Source organism: Pseudophryne corroboree, chromosome 5 (genome assembly GCF_028390025.1).
Source record: "Pseudophryne corroboree isolate aPseCor3 chromosome 5, aPseCor3.hap2, whole genome shotgun sequence".
Taxonomy (NCBI): Eukaryota; Metazoa; Chordata; class Amphibia; order Anura; family Myobatrachidae; genus Pseudophryne; species Pseudophryne corroboree.
In genome coordinates, this window is record NC_086448.1 from 132,301,896 (window position 1) to 132,329,431 (window position 27,536).

Here is a 27,536-nt window from a genome sequence, read left to right on the forward strand (position 1 = left end):
AAACTGGGTCTTCACCTGGGGGCGGCGGCCTTTGAGCTCTTTTGCATGGCCGCCGCCTTCCCAGGGCTTCCGGCGTCTTCACCTGGGGGGGCGCCACCTCCCCAGGGCTTCTGGGGTCTTGCTCCGGCGTCTTCACCTGGTGGGCGGCGGCTGCTAAGCTCTTTTGCATAGCCGCCGCCCATCCAGGACTTCCACGACGTCTTCACCTGGGAGGCGGCGGCCTTTAAGCTCTTTTGCATGGCCGCCGCCTTCCCAGGACTTCCAGCATCTTCACCTGGTGGGCGGTGGCTGCTAAGCTCTTTTGCATAGCCGCCGCCCATCCAGGACTTCCACGGCGTCTTCAGTCTTCAGGAGCTCTTCTCCGCTCCTCCTCCGCCGTCGGACTGACAGCCGCTGCCTCGCGCTGACTTATATAAGTCAGCGGGAGGGGGCGGGGCGATGACGCGGTGAGCCGTGATTGGCTCGCGGCGGCCATCTTGAATTTCAAAAATGACGCTGAGGCGCCATTTTTGAAACTGGTACCGCTCCGCTGCCAAACTCTGCAAGATAAAGGTAAATTTCCGCCGCCCGCACCACCGCCGCATCCCGCCGCCTGCAACATCGCCGCATCCAGCCGCCCGCACCTCCTCCGCCAGCGTCGCACACACAGTGATTGACAGCGGATACAGTGACGGATCCGCTGGCCAATCACTGTGGCCTCACTGACAGGGACGTGCTTTCATAGGTTGAAAGCACGTCCCTGTATGAAAGCGGCACCTCTAATGGTGCCGCTTTCCCATATATTTTCAATGGGCATTTACTGCCCATGGCTTGTCCCCGCCTGTGCCCGCCCCCCGCTCCCATACCTTTCCCCAGAGACAACGGGAGGCACCACGATCGGTGCCTCCCAAACACATACAGAGGGGAGCAATGCACAGAATAATATTAAGAAGATACATATGACACAGAATATGTGTCATATGCATCTTCTTTGTATAATGTTAATCATTAATGACAGGGGAGGCACTGCCTCCCCTGACTGCACGAGAAAGAAAGAAAGAAAGAAAGAAAGAAAGAAAGAAAGAAAGAAAGAAAGAATTATACTTACTCTCTCCGCTGGCTCAGGCTCCTCGGTGCAGCTTCTCCAGAGACCCCGGGCAGGAGAGAAGGAGGAGAAGGGAGGTGGAGGAGGGAGCCGCAGCAGCGCTGTGTTATTGGTGGAGGCGCTGCTGCTGCTGTCCCAGTCCTTCACCATAGGCTGTTCTCCGCCGCTGTGAATGCTGGCATGCGTTTCACAGCGGCGGAAGACAGCCTATAGTGAAGCAGAGGGACAGCAGCAGCAGCGCCTCCACCAGTAACAAAGCGCTGCTGCGGCTCCCTCCTCCACCTCCCTCCTCCTCCTTCCCCCCGTGTCCGCTGCGCTCCTCTCCTCTCTGGGTGGCTGTGTGCTGCGGGCAGCGGTTGCCCGCAGCACACAGCGGCATGTAATGAGTCAGTTTGACTCATTACATGCTTTGGGCCCCTGGACAGTGGCGGGCCCCAGTGCAAGTAGTTCCGCCTCTGTGTGTATGCACCATAACTCTCTCTGCACGTTATATTTGCCCTACCTGCAGTCCACATGGTTTTGCCCATTAGAAATCAATTTTGCTGCTGCAGTCAGGTCTGAATTAGGCCCATAGATTGTAAACTTTACTGAATGGCTGGCCAAATAATATTTGCAGAATATTTGTGCGCTATATAAATAATTTCTAAAAATATATGTGCATAATTTTTGGTAGTACATTAGTAGACATGAACTTTTTTTTAGAACAATCGAAAGAAAATTGATTATCTCATAGACGTGATAATGTCGATATTATCTTAAACCATAAAGCTATACCTCTAGATACACTATTACCGTGGAGCCGCTATGGCCGCTAGACTGAATACACGTGCTACGCACTTTGTACGCTATTTGCGTACAGAGTCCCGCACGTGGTACGTACTTGGCGTACACACGCCGCGCTGGGGGTACAAAGTATGCACAGCGCACGCACACACAATTGATAACCTTTAAACCTTGTTAGTGATACAATGCAATGATATGATTACACTTTAAACCCTTAGCAGCAAAGTACTGCAACGATGTTATACCTTAAACCTTAAGTAGCGCTGTCGGTATAAAGTACCCGCAGTGCGTACACCTTCTCAATGCTTATAAACCTTATACAGATAAATACGCTTTAAACCCTTGCAGGAAAGTGAAGACACAACACCGATTTCTCTAACCAATACCGGAATGATACCCTTACAATACCCTACAGCTGGATACTAGACATCACCTTCCAACCTTTATCTGACCCTTCCTATCATGCAAAGGCGAATCCCTTAGTCCTGGAACTGTTTAAACTATTGATAGTTGCTGATGTGGTGCAAGGGAGTTATATCTAAATGTACACTATTTGGGTTAAATATGTAATGTTCTAATAACCCTCTACGCGCTCACAAACTCCGCCGTAAATACCCACTCCATGTGCATGATCGCAGGAGCGATCCTACGCAAATTGCGGATATGTGCACGCACGGCGGACTGAGTGCACGCGCAGCGGGCATGTGCATGGGGTTAGTACAGGGCATATGCATTACAATATTTTTCGACTTTGACACATGATAGTTCTGATATCTGGTAGCTGTTTTTTCCTCTTAGGTAAAAAAACTGCACAAAACACATGGTTATTTTTTTCCTGAGATGTTTAATTTTACTTTCTGTCTTGTAGGAGGGGTGCTGCCGCTACCTGTGCCTGGAGAGGCGATAGCCAGCTGGGTCCCAGCACCTGATCAATGAATCTGGCAGGCGCATGGACCTGCGCATGCATACAAGTGGTTGCTGGACTGCACTTGTACAAAACACCGTCTTTTATGGACTACATCGGCTGCCCAATAAGACAGAGAGTGGAAGCACACTGCCTGCTAATCACAGCCTGGTCTTGCAGTCCCAGAGGGAGAAAACACCTCCCAATGAGACTGCCTGTAGTGTCTGTGACTGACAGGTAGCACTTCCAATAGAAAGTCACTGCGAGTCACAGTGAAACCAGTGCAGTCATGGACTGCAACTGGCTCACTGAGGTGGCGGATTATACTGGGGGAAAGGAGGGGGGGGGGGGGGGGGGTGAATCTGCCACTGTTTCTTTCTACAGATGTGTGCCTCATACATGTAGCCTCAATATATCACGCACCGTGAGATGCCTGGCATAAGTGGCCCGGCAGTTCCCATACAACTCTGCTGACATCGGGCGTCTTGCCAAAAATGCTCATTATTTACATGACTGTGCGAATAAGATTCACAAGCAGACTCTTCTGATAAAAATGATATGCAACATGCCTATATTCTGTGTGCGACTGTGGCTGTATCTGCATAAGAAATGCTACGTTACAGTGTTTACTAGGAAATCACTGTAATTTAGCAATTTGTATGCAGATACAGCTGCAGTCACACACAGAATATAGGTGGTCATTCCGAGTTGTTCGCTCGTTGCCGTTTTTCGCAACGGAGCGATTAGGTGGATAATGCGCATGCACTTGCGTATGGTACGCAGTGCGCATGCGTTCAGTAATTTAACACAAAACTTTGGAGATTTGCACAAGCTCGAGTGACGTTTTTTCATCGCTCGAGTGATCGTAGTGTGATTGACAGGAATTGGGTGTTTCTGGGTGGAAACTGGCCGTTTTCAGGGAGTGTGCTAAAAAATGCAGGCGTGCCAGGTAAAAACGCATGAGTGGCTGGAGAAAAGGGGGAGTGGCTGGCCGAACGCAGGGCGTGTTTGTGACGTCAAGCCAGGAACTAAACAGTCTGCAGTTATCGCAATCTGTGAGTAGGTCTGGAGCTACTCAGAAACTGCAAGGAATTATTTAGTAGCAGTTCTGCTAATCTTTCGTTTGCTATTCAGCTAAGCTAAGATACACTCCCAGAGAGCGGCGGCCTAGCGTTTGCAATGCTGCTAAAAGCAGCTAGCGAGCGAACAACTCGGAATGAGGGCCATAGTCATGCCGCATATAATTTTAATCTAAAGGGGGCTACACACGTGCCGATGTGTACTGAGCGATCTAGCACAAAACGCTCAGCACACATCTTGCCCTCGCTCAGCACACAGCGCGATGTGTGCTGAGCGAGGGGGGGGACACATTCACTTCACCCAGCGGTGCAGTGAGCAGTCTAACTAGACATTCTAGAGTCAGCGATAGCGACGCGCGGGTCCGCGCATCGCTGTCGCTATAGGGCATACACACGGAGAGATGTGTGCTTCTTTTCTAAGCAATTTAGTCAGATTGCTTAGAACTTAAGCATACATCACTACATGTGTACCCCCGCTTAACTCTCTCTGCACATGTGATATCTGTCCCTCCTGCAGTGCAACATGGTTTTGCCCATTAGTGTACTTTTTTGGTGTGCTTGCAACTCTGAATAACCCCCTTAGTGTGTAACCCCCTTATGTGGTAACCCAGGTTTACTAATTGCGTAAAATTAGAATTTGTTGCAGTAATTATCAATAGAATAAGAAAAAAACAACACATAAAATCCCACTTCACAAGAATTGAGGAAGTGAGAAAAACATTTCTCACTTGAATCTCTGTAGTGTTTCCCTCCTTATTTAATGTCTTTTTTTTCTTTTCAAAAGTCACCATTTTGGGCCTGGCATAAGGGACCTATTTCTAAATGTCATAGCTCCTCATTCATTACATACACATCCTGTCAGGTGAAACATTCCATTGATAAGGTGGAAGTGTAGTCATACTGTACTGTTTTCTTCACACTGCATCTTCTTCATCATAGTTCTGGAACCCTTTCTCCACTCTTCCTTTGAAGTCACCATAATCCATCTCTTCTCCGTACTCCATCTTTGTGTTGCAGTCATTGTTCCTCATTTCCAGTCTCTTCTTTTTCAGACAACTTCCCTGCATGCTTCACTTACTTTTAGTCCCTTGACAATACCTACTCCCATACTAGGTGCTTTCAAAATTCCCATTGACAACCAAAAACCCAGTTCTGTTGCTACAATACCTGTCTTAATTCATTTTTTAATCCACTCCCCCAGTGAATTCTGTCTCCCACCTATTGTGTTGGGCACAACTTTGACCACATCTTTCCTATTTCTGCTCCATATTTAGATTCTCTGAAAGATCACCAACTGTCCCTCACCAAACCAGTATTGTATTGATTGGGTGGGGATCACATTGCTGGCAGACTACAGACTGTGGCATCCTGATGTGCATAATCCCGACAGGGGAAGGTAATTATACTTACCTTCCCCCAATTGCTCGCTAACACTAACCCTTCTTTCTTGCAGCCTAAACCTAACCTCCCCCCCACCCCCCTGGCCTGCAGCCTAACCCTAACCCTCCCCCCCATAGCCTAAACGTAACCCAAATCCCCCAGTTTACATGTCACTCTTGTATGCTGGCACTCAGTTGGGATTCTGGCGTTGGGCTTGAGATCCATTTCGGGATGTCAGTGTCGACATTCCGAGTAGTGTTGGGATTCTGGCCTCTGTATTTTGACTGCCAGGAGCCAGACCACCGGGATCCTGACCGGATCCCATGTTGATCTATAGCTCTACTATTGCATTTAAGTTCCCCACATCTTGATGTGATCTGATGTTTGAAGATGTTACCTCCAAGCTGTCAGTGCACTAGAGACCTATTATATCCAAATAAAACATAAACAATTTTTAATATAAAAAAAAAATATGTTTTAAGAGAAATCAATTTAGCCTTCCTACTTTCCTACCACAGGGGGTTATTCATGAAGCAGTGATAAGAGTGGAGAAGTGAGCCAGTGGAGAAGTTGCCCATGGCAACCAATCAGTAGTGACGTAACATTTATTATTGATTGGATGCCATGGGCAACTTCACTGGCTCACTTCTCCACACTTTTCACTGCTTCATGAATAGACCCCTACAATCTCTTTTCCTTCAGTCTCAATTGACAGTAGTATCAGTCATATACACACCCACATGCACTTGTCCAATCTACTTCTCATCTTTACAAAAACATCTTTCTTCTAAAACTGTCCTGTCCTACCCTGACCAGGCTGCTTCTTTCTACAGCAGCACACTTATATCCCTTTCACATCGCCCAAATATCCTGGGTTATTGCCGGGTCAGCCCAGGTCAAGGTGCAGTGTGAAAGCATGACTTAACAATTTCCCAGCATTTCAACCCGAGGCTGTACCCGTGTATTACCCTGTTTGAAGTGCAGTGTGAATGGGGTGCAGGGTCGATGCGTCCCGGGACCCGTTCACACTATAAGAAAGCCGTCGCTTGGAGATGTTCTCCTCTCCAAGGGGTACATTTACTAAGCAGTGATAAGAGCAGAGAAGTGAGCCAGTGGAGATATTTCCCCATCAACCAATCAGCACTGAAGTAACATCTATAATTTGCATACTATAAAATGATACAGAGCTGCTGATTGGTTGATGGGGAAATATCTCCACTGGCTCACTTCTCCCCTCTTTTCACTGCTTAGTAAATGTAGCCCCAAGTGTCAGCACGGGGCACATTACCTCTGACACGGCTAAAGCGGTAATAAGCTGGGAGCAGCCACACAGTGTGAAAGGGGCCAAAGCCTGGACGCACCGTGTTGGACCTGTGTACAAGGTCCTGGGTGTGTCCTGGCTTTGGCGATGAGAAAAGAGTATTACTTCCAGCACTAACCACCACATATCTTCAGTGTTCCAAACCCTAACTATATAACACCAAACAGACTTGCTACTTCTACTACCAGACACCCCTGGAGGATATATTGCTTCAGTACTGTGTCACAACAGGAGTGCCAGACTGGGATATTACTATAAACTCATTGCTCAGTGAGACTAATAATAAGTGTTAATAGATTGTTCAACATAACCATAAATGTTAAATGTGCTGTGTCTTACAATGTCTCCTTTAAGTCAAATGTGCCACCTCATATCTGCATCATGTTTTGTTGCATTACACTTCCCTGTACCAGGAGATTAACTGTTCTCAAAAATGTCACAATTAAATTTATACCTATATTGTGAGGTTGGAGCTGGAAGTCCAAATGATGCTAACAAGGAGGTTGTTTCTTCTCTACATAACCCAAACCTTCCCTGCGTTCCTCTTGTAACACTGCCCATGCAAACCTATTTCACGTGTCTAATATTCAGCAATACTTCTTACTACTGATGCCTCATTCAATTTACGTCTTTACCCAAATCTGCCACCAGCTTAAAAATAAAAAAATGGACATTATTTAATTAAATATCTAATGCAAACTACTCATGCACCACCCAAACACCCCCTCCGGCACTCCACAATCCATACATCTTATTCTTTCCAGTAACAAGATGAAGTCTAGGCACTCCTCATCTTCCCCACCAGCCTCCCCTCTCTACCCTATACCCTCTCACCATCTCCACTCCCTCTTCCTCATTGCATCATTCTAGCTTCCCTCTTCATGTTGTCTCCTTCCACTGATAATTTCCCATTTTCTCACCAATCCTAAGGGAACCATCTCTTGACCAGCCTTTCTCTCTAACTGCCTCCCCATTTATCTTTTTTTACGATCCTCCAAACTAGTTTAGCAGATTATGTAAAGCAGCCTATCTCAATTCCTCTCTAAATTCAATCCCCATTATACAAGCATTTATATGAGCAATTTGGAATACACTCCCTTCAAAACTATTCTCATCTTATGAAAAAACAACACATAAGTGACACCCTAGTAGGAAAAGGAGACAAAACAGTAAAATTAAAAAGCATCTCTATAATATTTTTGATGTTACATACATCTGTATTTTGGGATGAATCCAAGTTCCTTATCCTTCATACCTTCCTTATTTTTAGTTTGTATTGTTAGTAATGATTCCTTATTTTGTGATGGTCATACTCTACTGATTGTTATTTGTATGTTTCTGTGTTTGTGCAAATCATTTTGGTTTATGAGTCTTTACCAATGTAATCTATCAATGACAAAGTCTTGACCTCCCCTCAGAGGTCCATCTCAGTCTCACGCCAAGTACTGGCTAATAAGTCAGTATGGTTTTCTCTTTGACACCATTTTTGGGAAGTTTATTATTATATTCACAGTAACCATTTCCGTCATGTTTACATTTAACACATTTAAAGTGTGATATTAGGGCGATTTAGTTTTTTCAGATTTCTAGTAAAGATTGGTAGTGTGTTATCAGATGTGATAAAATAAGCTTAGATTCTGAGAATATCACGCTGTAAACCAGCAGCAGTCTGAAAAAGTGCTGAATAAAGTTATTCAAATTCTTTCATTCCATTTCTGCTTAAAATACAATTTAAAATGTTGAAATTTATTTGTTTCTCTAAAACCAGGTAAATAGGACACTTTCAAAATGTGTTAAAATGAAAAAGTAACTTAGGATAAAAGTAAACTGGAAATCATTGTCTTCTAGCAACTGAGATGACGTGCAAGACAGAGAGGTAGGTTTACTAACCTCGGTGGCTGTGACAAAGCTTGGTTTCGTAAATTATCCAAGAGACTGGAACCAAGGATGCTTCCAGATGAGTAGCTTCCAAGGCAAGAAAATAAGGTAGATCTCAAATATGCAGAGTAAAGTTTTGTCTCAGAGATTGATAAGCTAGAGGTACAAGCCTCTGTGTTAATAGAAATACTATTCACTGTGGACATAGCAGAAGTCAGTACTGACCAGCCACACACTGTTCAAAATCAGCATGAAGATTCAACCTTATGTAGCAACTACTGATAAGGAACTTGAAAGCAATGGTGTAGGGCAGGGGTGTTCAAAATGCGGCCCTACAGCTGCTGTGGGACTTCACATCCCAGCATGCCCTGCTGCAGCCTAACCCTAACTCCCCCAGGTGGCGCCTTAATCTAACCCCTCCCCCTGGCCCTAACACGCCCACTATTTTTATGGCTGAGATGCCAGCTGTTGGGATTCCGCCGTTGGTCTCTTGACCCTGTCAGAATTCCGCTGTCGGCATTTTGAAGGGTGTCCGGATTCTGGTGTCAGAATCCGCATCCCCAGGCAAAACATGCCGTTGGTCTCCTGATCCTGAAGCCTATCCCTAATTGCATATGTTAACATTATGTTTGCAGACATTCAAAATGTCGACATATTGAATCTGTCAATGCCAAGATAGCAGATGTCAACATGTTATATGTCGACATTCTAGACATGTTGACATCCTGAATATCGACATTATTAATATCCTTTATTTATATGGTGTCACATGGGATCTGCAGCGCCCAGTTACAGAGTACATAAACAAATAAGCAAAACAAAAAAACAGTGACTTACAGTTCAAGACAATATAGGACAAGTACAGGGTATATACACATAGCTGCATCAGCAGACGACACAAATAAATATCAGGGCAGCAGAGAGCTGGGGATTTGGTGCAGTCGAAGGTAGTATTGAAAAGAAGATTTTTTTTAAGTTAGAGATGGAAAAGCACATGAGGGAAGAGGGCCCTGCTTGTGAAAGCTTAAATTCTAAAGGGGAGGGGCACACAGACAGGGGTGACACAGATAGGGTCGAAAGTGAACGTGGGACAGAGGGCTTAGGATGAGAGACAGCTGGGTTTGGTGAAGAAGTGGGTCTTGAAAGCCTGTTTGAAGTTTTGTAGAGGTGGAGAGTCTGAGGGGGAGAGGTAGAGAAATCCAGATAAAGGGAGCAGCACGTGCAAAATCTTGGAGGTAGGCAGGAGAGGTGACATGCATTAGCGGAGCCAAGAAGATGGGCAGGAGAATAAAGGGAGATAAGGTCAGAGATGTAAGTGGGAGAGGAGAGGTGAGGGCTTTGCAGGTGAGTGTGAGAACCTTAAAATGAATTCTAAAGGGAAAGGGGAGCCAATGAAGGGCTTGTAAGAGGGGGGAGGTGCATGCAGTATGTTTGGCGAGGGAGATAAACAAGGCAGCAGTATTGAGGATAGATTGGAGTGGAGAGAGGCATTTGTCAGGGATGCCAGATAGGAGAATATTACAGTAGTCTAGTCTGGAGATGACCAGTGAGTGGATAAGGGTCTTAGTGGTATCCTGGGTAAGAAAAGGTCTGATCCTAGAAATATTTTTGAGATGAAAACAATAGGCTTGAGACAGGTGCTGAATGTGTGGTTTGAAGGAGAAGGAGATGTCAAGGATTACTCCAAGGCAGCGCACTTGGGGGCTAAGGGAGATAGTAGTGCCATCAATAGATAATGAAATTGTGGGAGGTAAGGTAGTGCGAAAGGGTGGGAAGACGATCAGCTCATTCTTAGACATGTTAAGTTTTAGAAAGCACTGGGACATCCAGGAAAAGATACAGAAAGACAGTTGGATACATGAATGAGAAGGTCAGGGGAGGAAAGGTAGATTTGAGTATCATCAGCATAGACATGATATTGGAAGTCAAAAGAGGTAATGAGCTCACCTAAAGAGGACATATATAGAGAGAAAAGGAGCGGACACCTGTAGTTAGTGAAAGTGAGGGGGGAAGTGGAGTCATGAGAGGAGACAGAGAAGGAATGACCAGAGAGGTAGGAGGATTGCCAGGAGAGGGCAGAATCACGCAGATCAAGGAAGTGAATTATTAGCAGAAGGAGTGGGTGATCCACAGTGTCAAAAAGCAGCAGGGAGGTCAAAGAGATTAAGCAGAGAGTAGTGGCCCTTGGATTTATTAGAAAGGAGGTAATTGCAGACTTTCGTGAGGGCAGTTTCAGTAGAGTGGAGAGGACAGAAGCCAGACGGGAATGGGTCAAGCAGTGAGTGGGAAGAAAGAAAGGCAGTTGTAGACAATATATTCAAGGAGTTTGGAGGCAAAAGGGAGGAGAGAGATGGGTCTATAGCTGGCAAAAATGTGTGGCTCAAGGGTAGGTTTTTTAAGAATAGGGTTGATGAGAGCATGCTTGAAGGCAGAGGTTAAAGTGCTGGATAAAAGGGAGAGATTAAGGAGGTTGGCAAGATGGGAACAGAAAGATAGTGAGAGATATCGGAAGAGGTGTAGGGGGCGGGGGGGGGGGGAGGGGCAGAAGGGGGCCATGACTTCCTCACCAGATAAAGATGTCAGAGTTGGTAAGAGGGATGGGAAGGTAAAGGAGGTGGCTGTTTGCTGATGGTTTTGTTGGATGTGATGTTCTGCCGTAAGGAGTCTATTTTTTTTTTTAATATGTATTTATTGAGAAGGAATACACAATAAGAGTACAAGTCGTAAGTCATAATGCTTAAAAGAACATTAACCACTGCAATGTACAGAAATCGTCAAAAGAAGAGCAAAACAAAAAGTTTGAAATATCATAAACAGGGTTATGAGGGCCATCAACCATACAGTTCAATTATTAAGATGTAATATCAGTCAGACAATTTAAAAGGGTGGTGAGACTAGGGTGAGAGATTCTGTATTATACCATGTTGTTAATCTAAGTACTTTGCGCACATAGTCCTTTGTGGTAGTGGGCAGCGTGAGCAGGTAGGGCAACCAAATGGCAAAGAATTTCGGGGAACGGGACTCTACGTCTAGGGAACAATGAATCTACCCAATCCATTTGATAGAGGTAGGTTAAACGTGGTAACATGAGGGAAAGGGGTATCGGTTCCGAGTGTATCCATTGGGATAAGATTGTTTTCTTAGCGGCAGCGGCCACACGGGCCAACAATAATTTTGTCCCTTTGGAATATGGGGGACCATGAGCATTTATACAGCTCCAAAAAGCCCAAACCATAGTAATATTAAAAGAAATATGAAGTTCCACATTAATGTATGTTTGGACTGCAGTCCCGAATGTTTGTACCACTGGGCACGCCCAGAGACAATGGATAATATCGGCTTCAGGGGAATTGCATTTAAAACATAGAGAAGTATCAGATACTCCAGTAAGGAATCGGAGTCTGGGGGTGTAATATGCTCTATGTAGTATTTTGAAATGCATCTCTGCATAGGAAGATGAAGCTAATTGTTTATTTAGTACGCTACACCACCGAATCACTGTTAGAAGATCAGTGTCAGGGAGGGTGTCTGTCCATTTGGCCATCCCAGTTGTGAGCTTAGATAGATCCAACCTTCGCCTAGTATGAGAATAAATTAAAGAACTGTTATATGGGGCTCCTGGGCACCACCGCACCAGGCCATCTAGGGGAAAAGTGAGATCAGGGGAGCGTAGTCGCGATAATTTGCTAGTAATAAAGCTGCGGACTTGGAAATAGGCAAAAAGAGGAAAATGAAGAGTGGGTATTTTTCTTTTAGTTGAGATAAAGTCAAGATCGCTGAGCATTCCACATTCAAAAATTGATATAATAAACAAAGGCCCTGGAGATGCCAACCATGAACAATCTCATTATCTTTTCCACCCTGAAACTGTGGGTTACACAACAGAGGCTGAAATAAGGAATCCGTCAGGGGAAGGCCTAAGCGTTTCCTAAGTATACGCCAAGCCATACATGCAGAATATAACAATGGATTGTGGAGTCGGTCATGTTGAGGAGGGTCATTGGCGAAATGCAATATTTGTACCAAAGTATGCTGAGGTGAGAAAGCTTGTTCCAAAGCTCGATTAACAAAGTTGTCGCCATTCCCTATCCAATCCAGAGCATATCTATAATTGGAGGCTAGAGAGTAGTCTTCAGGACAAGGGAGATTGACACCACCAAGTGTCAGGGGTTGTTTTAATTTGAAAAGTGCTGTGCGGGGACGTTTGTTTGCCCAAATAAATTTAGTAAGGGCTTTGTTAATAGTATGGACATCTCATTTGGACAATAGAAATGGGAGCATCTGGATTGGATAAAGTAGTCGAGGGAAGGAGACCATCTTGTATAGATGGCACCTGCCTAAATAAGAGATAGGAAGGTGTTGACATTTCAAAAAATCATCCATCATTTGAGTGATGTGGTGAGAGAAATTTACAGTGTATAGGTCAGTGAGGATTGGCGGGATGCGTAGGCCTAAATATTTTAAGTATTGGCAAGCCCATTTAAAGGGGAACGTGTTACCCCAATTCAGAGTAGCCTCTTCTCCCAATGCTAGCGCCTCTGTCTTATCAAAATGAATGAAGAATCCTGAAATTAAATTAAACTCATGTAGTGTGGTTAGTAATGATGGAAATGCCTGTCTGGGGTCAGAAAAATATAATAAAAGGTCATCAGCAAAAGCAGAAACCTTGACATCATTGTGACCTACCATAATACCTTGCCAAGTGGGATCTTGTATAAAATTACGTATCAACGGATCAAGGGCCAGATTAAATAGCAGGGGGGAGAGAGGGCAGCCCTGGCGCCTAAAGGCAGATGAGTTTAGTCCATTTATATTTAAATGTGCCTGGGGTAGTGTATACAACATTCTAAATAGATGTATGAATTCCACACCAAATTGCTGAACATGTAGAATACGAAGTAAATGAGACCAGGAGACGCGGTCAAACGCCTTATCGGCATCGCAACTTACAATGAGAGCTTTTGGGCAGGCAGATTGTTGTGCACTAGACATTGCTGCAATCAACGTACAAATATTATGAACTGAGGTTCTACCTTTGACAAACCCTGTTTGGGCAGAATGTAAGACCCTGTTCAATGCAGACTGAAGTCGTGTTGCAATCAGTTTTGTAAAAAGCTTCAAATCCTGATTCAATAATGAAATAGGTTGATAAGACTGAGTATATCGGGGATCTTTTCCCGGTTTCGGAAACAACACAATTCTGGCTTCGCTAAATCCGATAGGAGGAGGTTTACCCTCCAACAATGCATTAAAAAGAGATAACAAATGGGGTAGTAGATGGGGGGCAAGAATTCGATAATACTCCGCTCCAAATCCGTCCGGGCCAGGAGACTTGCCGTTTTGTAGTGATTTAATCAAGGACAACAATTCCAATTCCGTGGCCGGTTCCGTTAAGGATTTTCTTTCCTCTTCCGTTAAGATGGGCAAGTTTGCTCTCTCAAGGAATTGCATTCCTAAAGTTGGATGATCCAAGGGAGCTTCATAAAGAGTTTTATAATATTGTAAGAAGGCCTCAGAAATTGAGGGTGTATCAAAAATAACTGCAGACGAATCAGTAATTAGATGAGGGATACGAGAAGGAGCGGAGTACGACCGAACCAGATTCGCCAATAATTTTCCGGACTTATTTCCCCTTCGAAAAAATCTATTCCGTTGGAAATCATATGAAAAGTTCGCCCGCTCAGTGTACAATGAGTCGTACAGCTGTTTAGCAGCAAGATAGGCCTGCCGGTTGTCTAGTGAATCCTGCAATAAGAGTGCGTCATAAGTCTTGGTCAGATTACAAGCAAGGTCATGTAATTGGGTAGCGAGTAGCTTGCGTCTCCTGGAAACATACTCCATGATATGGCTTCGAATCACCGGTTTTGAAGCTGACCAAAACAGATTGATATCTTCTACATATGTAATATTGTCTTCTACATAGTTACGAAACGAGTGTTCTAGATGCGTACAGAAGTCAGAGGATTTCATAAGATAAGCTGGAAATCTCCAATTATATGACTGAGAGACAGGGGAGTGTAAGTTAAGGGTAAACAAAACTGGGGCATGGTCAGATAATACTATGGGTTCTATTTTAGTTTTGGCTACACGTTGTAAAAGAGTGTCTGTGATCAGCCAATAGTCAAGATGAGAGGAGGAATGATGTGGGTGGGAGTAGAATGTGAACTCGCGGGAGTCAGGACTTTGGCATCTCCAGGGATCGCAGAGCCGTAGTGAGTCAGTCAATAAAGATAGAGACTGGGGTGGTGTGGAAATATGCGATCTGGCAGAGGTGGATCTATCCAAACCAGGAGACTGGACAGTATTGAAGTCCCCGCCTAAAATAATCTCTCCCTCTGCCCATTCTTGTAACTTATTGTAAAGAATAGAAAAAAAGAGCGAGTTAGGGCCATTAGGTACATAAATAGTAGCTATGGTATAAGGAACTCCAAAAATAGTGATTTTTATAAATAAATACCGGCCTTCAGGGTCACCCAGACTATCATTTATTTGATATGTCAGACGTTTACTAAAAAGAATTAGTACACCCCTTCATTTGGTTGAATAGGAGGCCACTTTAAATTCCCCCACCCAGGAATCTCTCACTACATTGGGATCTGTATTTTTCCAATGGGTTTCCTGTAAGAGAGCTATATCAGGCTTTAGACGTTTTAAGATAGGAGAGAATCTTTCTTCTTTTGATTGGGGTGTTTAAACCCTCAACATTCCAAGTTACAAACTTAATATGTGACTGTACGCTAGTGGAGGTGGCAGCAGTCGTTGACATCTAACCTATACCAACTCTAGGCCAAAAACCCAATTTGACTTGTAAGAGCAGACCCGTCCAGCCCGTCCCAGCAAGCAGGCTAACGAGTAAAATATCCATACAAAAGCAGTATAATAATAAACATAACAACGGTAACAATGACATGCAGTTTGTTTGAGCATCAACTAGATCAGGATCCCAACTCAAAATTATTTTAAGTATTATATGAACCAAAGAGTTGAGGTCCATGGAGCGGTCCACCGATAAACTTAATAAATTCCAACCTCGAACATGGGTAACGTGGTGAATCGAACCAAGAGACCGTACAATAATCAAGCATAAAAATAACAGTTAAGAGAAGGGAAAGGAAAGGGAGGGGTAAAGTAAAGCTGGAGAAGAAAAGGAATAGAAGAAGTCAGAGAAAGTAGGGAGTATTTCAAGAAAAAATGAAAACAATAGAGTAAGCGGTCACAAAGAGACAAAATATTTTGGGAGACACAATTGGGTACATTTGATAACGTACCAACATGTAGAACGATAAACAAAAAAGATATCAACCAGTGGTACAATCCACTTGTAATAATTACTAAGAACCTGAATGGGAACCCTTCAGGAAGACAAAAATAAATATGGCCATTGGATATCAGTCCTCTTCTTCCATCCCGGTAGAGGATTGTGAGGATAGTGAATTGACAAAGTTCTCGCCCGTTTTCGGATTCTCAAAGAAGTAGGCTTTCCCCGCATGTGTGACTCTCAATTTAGCCGGCAAGAGAAGTGCAAAACGGTGGCCTAGTTCAAAAAGACTCTTGCAGATAGGAGAGAATTCCCTCCGTTTGGAAGCAACCATATAAGAGAAGTCCTGGAAAAGTAGCAATTTAGCGTCCTGATATCTCAAGTCGGCACATTTTCTGTAGGCATCTAATAACATGACCTTGTCAGCGTAGTTGAGGACTCTCATGATGACGGGCCGGGGCCTGTCTCTTGTGGATTGCCGCTCAGGGCCTATACGGTGTACACGTTCCACTACAATGGATCCCAAATCCGAAACACAGCCCAGTTTCCTGGGCAGCCACTGAGAAACGAGTGTCATGAGGTCACGAGGTTTCACCGACTCCGGCAGGCCGATAAGGCGTACATTGTTTCTCCTATTTCGGTTTTCAAGGTCCTCAAGCTTATCCTGAATAGATGCAACAAATTTTTCTTGGTCAGAAAGAGCCGTCTTAGCAGTTGTGAGATCGACTTCCAGATCAGATATTCTCTGTTCAGCCTCGGAGAGTCGCTGAGCATGTTGGTTCAGTTGAGTGAGAGCGGAGTCAAGCGAGTCCTTTAGAGGAGCCAATTTCTGGTCTAGTAACGCAGACAGGATTTCCGTTATCTCATTTGTCGTGCAGGATTTTGCAGAATCCATTGCAGGCATGGACACAGGCTGGCCACGGGGCTAGGACGTGAACCCGATGGAGGCGAAGGAGGGCTATCAACAGAAGAATTATCTCAACCTCGGCCTCTGCCCGACTGATTGCTACGGGTGCCCCATGACGATTTGGCCACAAATTTGTCCATAATCAGAGTAGAAAGATGGACACAACAATGGTTGTGACAATAGACCACTTAATATATATAATGATATGAGCCGCAATATATTATTCCTCCAGCAGAGGGAGTTCAGAGAATCCAGTGAGATGCTATGTGAATAGAAATCAGTTTTCCCAGGGAGCTAATATAAGGGGGTAAAGGAATATTTTGAAGGGGTTATAAGAGCCCAGGTCCCAGTTAGCAGATTCCAATCTGGCCAGGAAGGACAGCCAGCAAAGATCATGGACCTGCCAGTGACCACAGCAGGCTGCCTGCAGCAGGAATCCCCAGCCTGCCAGTTTCCAAGATGGCCACCGTGTGTATGGGGAGCTTTAATGCAGCCTGGTCAAAGCTCCCAGCCAGCTGCCCAGCGTCTTGGTGGGCTCTAGGAGGCTCAGGACAGGTCAGTGGCTGCACTCCGGGGGTCAGGGTGAGGGGGGCAAAACAGCCACGGGCGCGGGCAAAGCGGGCACTTCCGCTCCACCGCCCTGGATGTCCGCGGCGGATCGCGGGAGTACGCGAGGTCCCGGCTTGCGGAGGTGTAGTAGGCCGCGAGGCTCCGGAGCTCCATCAGTGGCCGCCAGCTCCCGGAAAGGTGCCCCCCAATAGCGGACCCAGCGAGCAGGCTTGCTGTATCCTTGCTGGCCCTTGTATCTCCCCCACAGAGGGGGAGATACAAGGGCCAACAGCAGTGGAAAACTTTACAATAGTGGACGCCGTGCAGAGCTCTTCCAGGGCACATCCTCTTCCCCTGCTGGCCACCAGAGACCCCCTCAAGAAGTCTATTTTTAAAGTGAAGTAAGTGGCAAAGTCAAGAGCAGAGAGTGAGGAGGGGAGATGAGTTGGGGATGGGCAGAGGAGAGAGTCAAGGGTGGCAAAGAGGTGTCGGGGTTCAAAGACTGGGAGAAGATGAGGATCTTGAAGTAGACTGTTTAGCGAGAGAAAGGGCAGCACTGAAGGATGTGAGCTTAAGTTTGAAATGGAGGAAGTCTGCCTTAGAGCGTGATTTCCTCCACTGTCGTTCAGCAGTATGTGTAATTTTTGCAGATATCTGGTGCATTTGGTGTGCCAGGGTTAAGGTGTTGATCTGCTAGGGTGAATAGTGGTTGGTGGAGTGACAGAGTTAAGGGCAGAAGTAAAGGAAGCATTGTATAGGGAAGTGGCTTGTTTAGTGCATTAAAGAGACAGTACAGGAGAGAGAAGCGACTTTAGCAGGGAGGATAGGGAAGTGGTGTTGATAGCCTCAATGTTACATTTAATGATGGTAGCCTTAGGATGTAGAGATAGAGTAGCAGAGAGAAATAAGTTAAAGGAGAGCAGGTGGTGGTAAGAGAGGGAAAATGGAGAGTTGGAGAAATTAGAAATATTACAGCGGTGAGTGAAGATCAGATTCAGTGAGCTCCCATTCACATGGGAGGGGGAGGAGGTACACTGGGAAGGACTGAGCACAGATGTAAGGTTAAGGAGTTTAGAGGCAGGGGATTTAGTGGGCATATTGATTGAGATGTTGAAATCACCTAAGATAATAGAGGGAATGTCAGAAGAGAGGAAGTGAGGGAGCCAGAAAGCAAAGTTATCAAGGAATTTGAAGGGAATGTGAGGGTCTGTAAATGACAACTACTCGAAGATAAATCGACATTATGGTGCTGACATTTTTATAGTCAATATTCTGATTGTCGACATCCTGACCAGAACTTCGGTGAAAGGCTGTGATAACATGCATGTTTTAGTATTGTTCTAGCTGTGACTGGTGGCTCCAAGCTGGGTTGCGGTTCGGAGACGGGCTCTCCGGGATGGTATTGCCCTGCAGTGTTAAAGTTCTTAGCCGCCCCTGAGGTTACAACTGGGACTGGAGTCACTGACCTGAGTTCCAATTGGGAGACGGTCTCTTCGGGATGGAAGCGGACTGGTAAAATAAAGTTCCTTCGCATGAAGGGCTAACAACTTGAAGACGAGGATAATAAAGAAAAGAAAAATGACACAGATTTTGGAAAACCGGAGGAGAATCCCTGGAGGACCAAAGACATTGGTATACCGTGATCTGGAGCCTGATCACTCCCTTACAGATTGGAGCGGTGATGGAGACAACTATGGTAGAGTGGTGTCAGCCATTGGACTTACATGGTGCTGGTACAGGGCAGGGAGTGAGTGAACTTAGGCGGATGGAGACGCTGAGAAACAGAGCTGTTATAACAATAGAAACCAGTATCAAGATCACAATCTGGAAACTGGGAGCACAGAGCACTAGCATGCAGACTAGGCTGCATCAGACATTGCACAGGCGCCAGACTGCCCCAGAATGCTCCCAGAAATACCCTGTGATCTCCTGGGATTGGTACAGATGAATTTGCCAGCATCTGTGCCCAAATCCAATATGGCAGCGCCCACAGCCCGACACCGCCGGGACCTAGACTGCACAGAGCTCCCACCAGAGCCTGTTCGCCCCTCCTGCCTCTCAGACCAGACGGCCGCCGCCTACTCCCGCCAGCCATCTACGCCCGCTGCAGAGCCGCCGGGAGATGAAGTGCAGCATCCAAGCCGGTAAGCTCCAGCTCCCCGCCACCCAACTCCCGCTACCCGTGACAGTTCCCCCTCCCTTTTTGGGTGGCCTCTGGACACTTCCTCTGCTTCTTGGGATTTTTAATATGAAACCCCCCGAACTAGAGCAGGAGCATAAACGTCGGCGGCATCAATCCAAGTCCGTTCCTCAGGCCCATAGCCCTTCCAGTCTAACAAATACAGTAGATGACATAACATCTTCTGGAGTCCAGAATTTGTTTTACTTCAAACTCGACTCCTCTGTCAGTGAAGACGTTGGAAGAATGTGTAAGGTTCCTTTTAAAGTGATTAAGCACCAAGGGTTTAAGCAAAGAAATATGGAAGGAGTTAGGAACTCACAAATATGGAGGAAGTTTGAGTCTGAAGGCAACTGGATTAATGACCTTTTCTATAGGGAATGGTTCAATAAATCAAGCTGCTTGTCTCTTCCTGTCAGCCCAGAATTTATACCAGCTAGAGGATTTGCGAAGAGCAGCATGAACTTGTTTCCAGTTACTAGCAAATTTCTGGACAAAAGATTCCACCACTGGAAGATCTTGTGTGGGTAGATTTAGAAATTCTGGAACTCGGGCATGCATTCCATAGAAAATGAAGAATGGAGTGGTTTTGGAAGAGGAATGGTAATAGTTATTATGAGCAAACTCTGCCCAGGGAAGAAGCTCTGCTCAATTATCCTGAGATGAGGATAGATGAAGACGCAAAAAAGTTTCCAGATCTTGATTTACTGTTTCGGTCTGACCGTTGGTCTGAGGATGGTATGCCGTGGAGAATTTCAATTTGACTTTCAATACTGCACAGAGGGATCTCTAAAACTTGGCCATGAATTGAACTCCCCAATCAGATATGATTTCAGAATGTAGTCCAAGTAATTTAAAAATAGTGGAAATGAAAAGTTGGGACAGCTCTGGTGCCATGGGAGGAACCATGAGGGGAACAAAATGAGCCATTTTTGAAAAACGATCAACGATCACCCAGATGGTGTTGAAACCTTGAGAATTAGGTAAGTGTTCAATGAAGTCCATGGATAAATGGGACCGGGGTCGATGGGGAACAGAAAGGGGCTGTAATGGACCCAGAGGAGCTTGATGAGGAATTTTATGCTGTGAACACCTGATGCAAGAAGACACAAAAGCTGATACATCTGATCTCATGGAGGGTCACCAATACAATTATTGTATGAATTCTAGAGTTTTATGGATTCCAACATGTCTGGAGAAATGGGATGCATGTGCCCAGCTCAGAAGTTTCTTCCGAAGGTGAGGAGAAACAAAGGTCTTTCCTGTAGGAGGTTGAACTATAGTTGCGTCAAAGACTGTAGGATTTAAGACTGGACTCGGAGTTTGACTTTCTGGATTCCCTTCAGAACTGAGAGATCAAGAGAGTGCGTCGGTATATATATTGTGATGGGGTAAGATGATCCTTCTAAAAGATAACGCCACTCCTCCAAAGCAAGTTTTACTGCCAACAGTTCCTGTTCTCTGATGGTGTAATTTTTTTCGTTATGCAAGTATTTCTTCAAGAAGTACCCACAGTGGTGTAGGGAGTTGTCTGGAACTCTTTGAGAGAGACCAGACCCTACAGCTTCAGAAAAGGCATCTACTTCCAGCAGAAATGGCTTGTTAGTATCCGGCTGGTGGAGGACTGGAGCTGTAATAAAAGATTGTTTAAGGAGTTGAAAAGCGGAAACGGCTTCTGGTGACCAACAAGATGGATTAGCACCTTTGCGAGTTAGAGCTACAATGGGGGCAACTACGGCTGAAAATGTGTTAATGAATTTGCGATAATAGTTGGAAAAACCTAAAAATCTTTGGATGGCACATAGAGTAGTGGGCTGGACCCAGTTGAGAATGGCTTGTACTTTTTCAGGATCCATTTGCTGACTCGAGGCGGAAATTATGTGACTGAGGAACGGAATGGAGGTTGCTTCAAACACACACTGTTCCAATTTGCAAAAGAGATGATTCTCACGTAATCTTAGAAGAACTTCACAGACCAACTGCAGGTGGGTTTGGACATCTGAAGAAAAAATTAAACATTGTCTATATAAACTACCACAGAGTTGTAAAACATGCCACGGAAGATCTTGTTAACACAGTTTTGGAAGACGGCAGGGGCTTTGCTGAGACCGAGCGGCATAACTAAATATTTGTAGCGCCCATCTCTGGTATTAAATGTCGTCTTCCATTCGTCTCCATCACGAATTCTGATCAGGTTGTAGGCACCTCTTAGATACAACTTGGTGAAGAGTGACGATACTTTGACCCTATCAAAAAGTTCCATGATCAGCGGCAAGGGGTAACAGTTCTTTATGGTGATTTCATTTAAGTCCCTATAGTCGATGCAGGGGCGGAGACCCCCATCCTTCTTACTTACAAGAAAAAACCCAGCACAGGCAGAAGATTTGGAGGGATGAATGAATCCTTTACTTAAGATTTCTTGGATGTATTCAGAAATCGACCGAGTCTCAGGGAGCTGATAAAGGATAAATAAGTCTACGGGGTAGCACCTTTCCCGGTAATAGCTCATTCGGACAGTCCCAAGGCCTGTGGGGTGGTAGGATATCGGCACTCTGCTTACTAAAGACGTCTTTAAATCCTGAATACTGAGGAGGAATCAAAACTGGAGGATTACAACTGGTACTCCGATTCTTGGACAGACAAGATGAGAAGCAAGTCTCTCCCCAAGAAAAGATTTGCATCGTGACCCAATTGACTCTGGGGTTGTGTTTACGGAGCCAAGGGAGACCAAGAACAATTCCATGCAGGGCCTTGGCAATCACCAGGAGTTCTATCTGTTCAACATGGAGCACCCCAATCCAGAGGTTCAGGGGAAGGGTTTGAAGAAGAACAGTCCTGTTGGAAATTTGGGTACCATCTACTGCTGTAAGAATTATAGCTTGATCCAAGGAACGAGTTGGAATTCGGTGTTTCTGGATGAGTTCTGCTGAGATAAAGTTTCCTCCGGAATCTAAAAGAGAGGGAACAGAAATGACTCCTTGTAAACACTCCAGAGTAACTAGAAGTTGAGATTCTGAACTCCCAACCTGGCATCTCCTGGACCGGTTAGGAGTGGAAGTTTCCCGGTCTTCGGGGATAGGAGGCGTCAAGATGACCGGAATCCTCACAGTACATGCAAAGGTTATCGCAGCAGCACTTCAGCCGCTCCTCAGGTGACAGGCGGGCCCGATTGATTTGCTTAGGTTCATTCGGGGAATCTGTAGCCGCAGGCAAAGGTGGTAGGGAAGGTGTAACCTGAGACCTAAATCGCTCATTCCGGCCTTTCTCGAGCTGACATTCCCGAAATCTAAGATCGACTTTATTGCACAAAGAAATCAGGTCATCCAACTTGGTGGGCAGATCTCTAGTTGCCAGATCATCCTTCAGGCGTTCGGATAGACCATTCCATAATGGTGAAATGAGAGCTTTCTCATTCCATTCAAGCTCAGAGGCAAGTGTCTGGAACTATACAACATATTGGCCCATGGTTCTGTTTCCTTGACGGAGAAGCATAATCTCTCAGGATGCTGAAGAGACCCTTCCGGATTCGTCAAAGATTTTGTTGAATGAGGAAATCAAACTGGTCATTCAATATCAGACCGTCTCTTTCCCACAGGGGAGAAACCCATTCTAGAGCGGCACTAGTGAGCAAGGAGACGATATAGGCCACCTTTGTCTTGGAAGTAGGGAAATGACCCGGTTGTAGTGTGAAATGCACATCGCAATGATTTAAGAAGCCTCAATACGGTTTGGGATTTCCGTCATACTTGTTGGGAGTGGGTAACCGCAGAAGTATTGGAGATGGAGCAACTGCAGAAGAGACGACTTGACTGACGGGAGAACTGGGCTGAACTGAATTATGCACTCTATCCAAGGAGGACTGAAATGAATCCTGTTGCAAAGACATTTCTTGTAAACACTTGGTAAGCTGACGCTGGGTGGACTCCAACCCTTCAAGGCGAGCTGCAATAGTTTGTAGGAAATCTGTACTCAGGCCCTGTGCACCAGTTGGATCCATATGGCCAGTGCAAACTGTCCGTATTGTAATGGCTGTGACTGGTGGTTCCAAGGTGGGTTGCAGTTGGGAGACGGGCTCTCCGGGATGGTAGTGCCCTGAAGTGTTAAAGTTCTTAGCCACCCCTGAGGTAATGACTGGAACTGGAGTCACTGAACTGAATTCCAATTGGGAGATGGTCTCTCCGGGATGGAAGCAGGCTGGTAGAATAAAGTTCCTTCGCATGAAAGGCTAACAACTTGAAGATGAGAATAATAAAGAAAAAAGAATGACACAGATTTTGGAAATCCAGAGGAGAATTCCTGGAGGACCGAAGAGGAGAATTCCTGGAGGACCGATATACCGTGACCTGGAGAGCAGATCACCCCCTTGTGGACTGGAGTGGTCCCTAAGACAACTATAGTAGAGCGGTGTGGCCGGAGAGGCCCACGTGGAAAATGGCCGCCGCAGCACTGAAGGGGTTAAGCCCTAGTGCCCGGCGCCATTATCGGGACAATGGGCACTTGGCGCCATATTTAAAATACCTAAAAATGTATTTTAACAATGTGCAGCGGTCCTGGACCTCTCCGGCGACCGCGGCAGTGAGGGCAGCCCCCGGCGCGCTGAGCAAAGTGTGCGCGCCGGGGGAGAGGGGAATCGCTGCAGCCAGGAGATCAGTTCCTGCTGCAGCCATCGGGTGTGCGCCGCCGGAGTCCGGGAGCTCCGCTCCCGGCAGCGGTGAGCACAGCCCCCGGCGCACTGAGCTGTGTGTGCGCCGGGGGAGAAGGGTGAGCCGCTGCGGGTGGGAGCTCAGCTCCCGCTGCAGCGCGCTCCGTGGTTGCCTCAGCCCATCGGAGGTGGCCAGCCGTGGCAGCCGGGACGAACGTCCCGGGCTGCTGGGCGGAAAGGGGGGGTGCGCCGCAGCCCGGCTCCCCACCGGACGCTGCGGCGAGGGCACCGGATCTCAGCGCCGCATACAGGGGACCGGGCTAGCCGGCCCCCTGCGCAGCGAGGCCACCAGAGTGCGCCGCTCATGGGGGACCGGGCTAGCCGGCTCCCTAGCGGCGGGGGGATGATTAGGCAGTGAGTGCTGGGGTCTGGGAGCTACGCTCCCGGGCCGCCGGGCTTCGGATCAGGGGGGTGCGCCGCACTGTGCGGCGAGGCCACTGAGGGAGTGCCACACTGGGGGGACAGGGAGAGCCAGGTCCCTGGACCCCAGTGGCGGCATTACAGGCAGGCTGGAGGATGGCGGAAGCCAGCCCCATACCTCCAGCACAGACAGAGCCCTAGCAGCCAGGCTGCAGGGCTAGGGGACAGTATGTAGAAAAACAAAGACATTGTTTTAAATGTAATAACATATACATTGTGTTGTAAGGCACTGCAGTGCCTGGGTATGTGGAGCCTGTGCAGAACACAGGCTCAGTGTATATTTAAAGGGGAATGTACAGTGTATTTTAAATGTGATGTATTTAAAGGTAAATTGCACTTACATGGTTGTGTGTCCCAGGAGGGGGGAATCCATGGCTGTGCAGGCTGATGGATTCTCCCAGACCTTTCCCCCTAAAACAGAATACTTTCCCTTCCAGCTTCACACTTGAAAGGGGCATTGGGAGAGAGAGAAGAAGCTCAGCTTTGAAACAAGCTGAGTGGTTTTCTGGAGCTCCATGGAGATCACCCGTAGTGGCCAGGAAACCTTGACCGGGGATCTAGGCTGCCCAGCTCTGGAGCCCAAATCCAGGCTGCAGGCAGTGGGCTAGGTCCCGGGCAGGTTTCTGGAAGTCAGTTTAGGAGGGAAAACTTCCCCCAGCCTAGACTGAACGGCACCGGGGCGTATCCTGATCCTCCAGGATGGGACAGTCAAAGGAGAACGACCACTCCCCACTGTCCATAGAGAACAATGTTAGCTGTGCATGTGACCAAGGCATGCACAGCCCATGGGTAAACATTGATTGGTTGTACACCACAGGGCGGGCTTACCCCCTGTGGTAATGTGTATTGGAGTAGGATAAAAGGAGGGCAGTTGCCCCATGGAAATTGTATTGTACCATCTTTATTCTGTTGGAACATCTTGTTGTATGCTGTTGCCCCTAGCAATAGGGATGAGTCTTTTTAAAGGCTATTATTGAGCAAATAAACATCATCTGCCTCAAGAAGATTGCTTCATCTTGTGACCTACAGGGTTATGCCAAACATAGCCCCGTCCTCCGGCTGTCCAGGGAAGCACCTAACGTCTCCAAGTTCCGCCTTCCGCCAGCTACCGGTAGAGGCCTAGCAAGTGGCTAGTGGGGATTCGTCAACCTCACACAGGTGTGGTAAGGCAGTGCGTCGGCACATACAGAGCAGAACCGTGGTTCCAAACGCCACGGCAGGTTAGGAGTTTGGTGGTGGCAGCATAAACCCGCCCACAACGCAGTGGGTGGAGTCAGTAACAGGCGGTTACTGACGGTAAACGTGAATCCCCTATGTGGTCAGGCCTCGTGTGACCTAACCCTCCATTCTGTGCGCAGGAGACGGGACGCGAAAGCAGCGAGTGCTTTCGTACGGGACCGTCCTGCCACAAGCGGTGTCAGCTGTTGGACTTACACGGTGCCGGTACAGGGCAGGGAGCGTGCGAACTTAAGCGGATGGAGACTCTGAGAAGCGGAGCTGTTATAACAACAGGAACCAGGATCAAGAGCGCATTCTGGAAACTGGGAGCACAAAGCACTAGCATGCAGACTAGGCTGCATCAGATGTTAGACTGCCCCAGAATGCTCCCAGAAATTCCCTGTGATCTCCTGGGATTGGTGCAGCCGAATTTGTCAGCATCTGGCCTCTGATTGGTCCTTTGTAACATGTGCGCAAATCCAATATGGCGGCGCCTATAACCCGGGGCCGCAGGAACCCAGACCGCACAGAGCACCATAGCCCCGTCCTCCGGCTGTCCAGGGAAGCACCTAACGTCTTCAAGTTCCGCCTTCCGCCAGCTACCGGTAGAGGCCTAGCAAGTGGCTAGTGGGGATTCGTCAACACCACACAGGTGTGGTAAGGCAGTGCGTCGGCACATACAGAGCAGAACCGTGGTTCCAAACGCCACGGCAGGTTAGGAGTTTGGTGGTGGCAGCATAAACCCATCCACAACGCAGTGGGTGGAGTCAGTAACAGGCGGTTACTGACGGTAAGCGTGAATCCCCTATGTGGTCAGGCCTCGTGTGACCTAACCCTCCATTCTGTGCGCAGGAGACGGGACGCGAAAGCAGCGAGTGCTTTCGTACGGGACCGTCCTGCCACAAGCGGTGTCAGCTGTTGGACTTACACGGTGCCGGTACAGGGCAGGGAGCGTGCGAACTTAAGCGGATGGAGACTCTGAGAAGCGGAGCTGTTATAACAACAGGAACCAGGATCAAGAGCGCATTCTGGAAACTGGGAGCACAAAGCACTAGCATGCAGACTAGGCTGCATCAGATGTTAGACTGCCCCAGAATGCTCCCAGAAATTCCCTGTGATCTCCTGGGATTGGTGCAGCCGAATTTGTCAGCATCTGGCCTCTGATTGGTCCTTTGTAACATGTGCGCAAATCCAATATGGCGGCGCCTATAACCCGGGGCCGCAGGAACCCAGACCGCACAGAGCACCATAGCCCCGTCCTCCGGCTGCCTGGGAAGCACCTAACGTCTCCAAGTTCCGCCTTCCGCCAGCTACCGGTAGAGGCCTAGCAAGTGGCTAGTGGGGATTCGTCAACACCACACAGGTGTGGTAAGGCAGTGCGTCGGCACATACAGAGCAGAACCGTGGTTCCAAACGCCACGGCAGGTTAGGAGTTTGGTGGTGGCAGCATAAACCCATCCACAACGCAGTGGGTGGAGTCAGTAACAGGCGGTTACTGACGGTAAGCGGGAATCCCCTATGTGGTCAGGCCTCGTGTGACCTAACCCTCCATTCTGTGCGCAGGAGACGGGACGCGAAAGCGGCGAGTGCTTTCGTACGGGACCGTCCTGTCACAGAAATTGGTGGCATAGCGGTGGGATAATCCCAGGCGGCTTTTCATCACCCGATTGGAGAAGCCGAGTTACTCAGGGGAGGAGTAACTGCGGCGCAGGAGAACGCACAAGATGGCGGAATTCAGCGGAATGTCCAAGGATGATCTGGAGATCGTGTGCCAGGAGAAGGGTGTGGATATCCCTTTCAACGCGTCCAGAAGCGTCATGAAGGCGGCGCTCATGAGCTTGGAGGAGTCCCATCGGGCGGAGGTGGAAAGCACT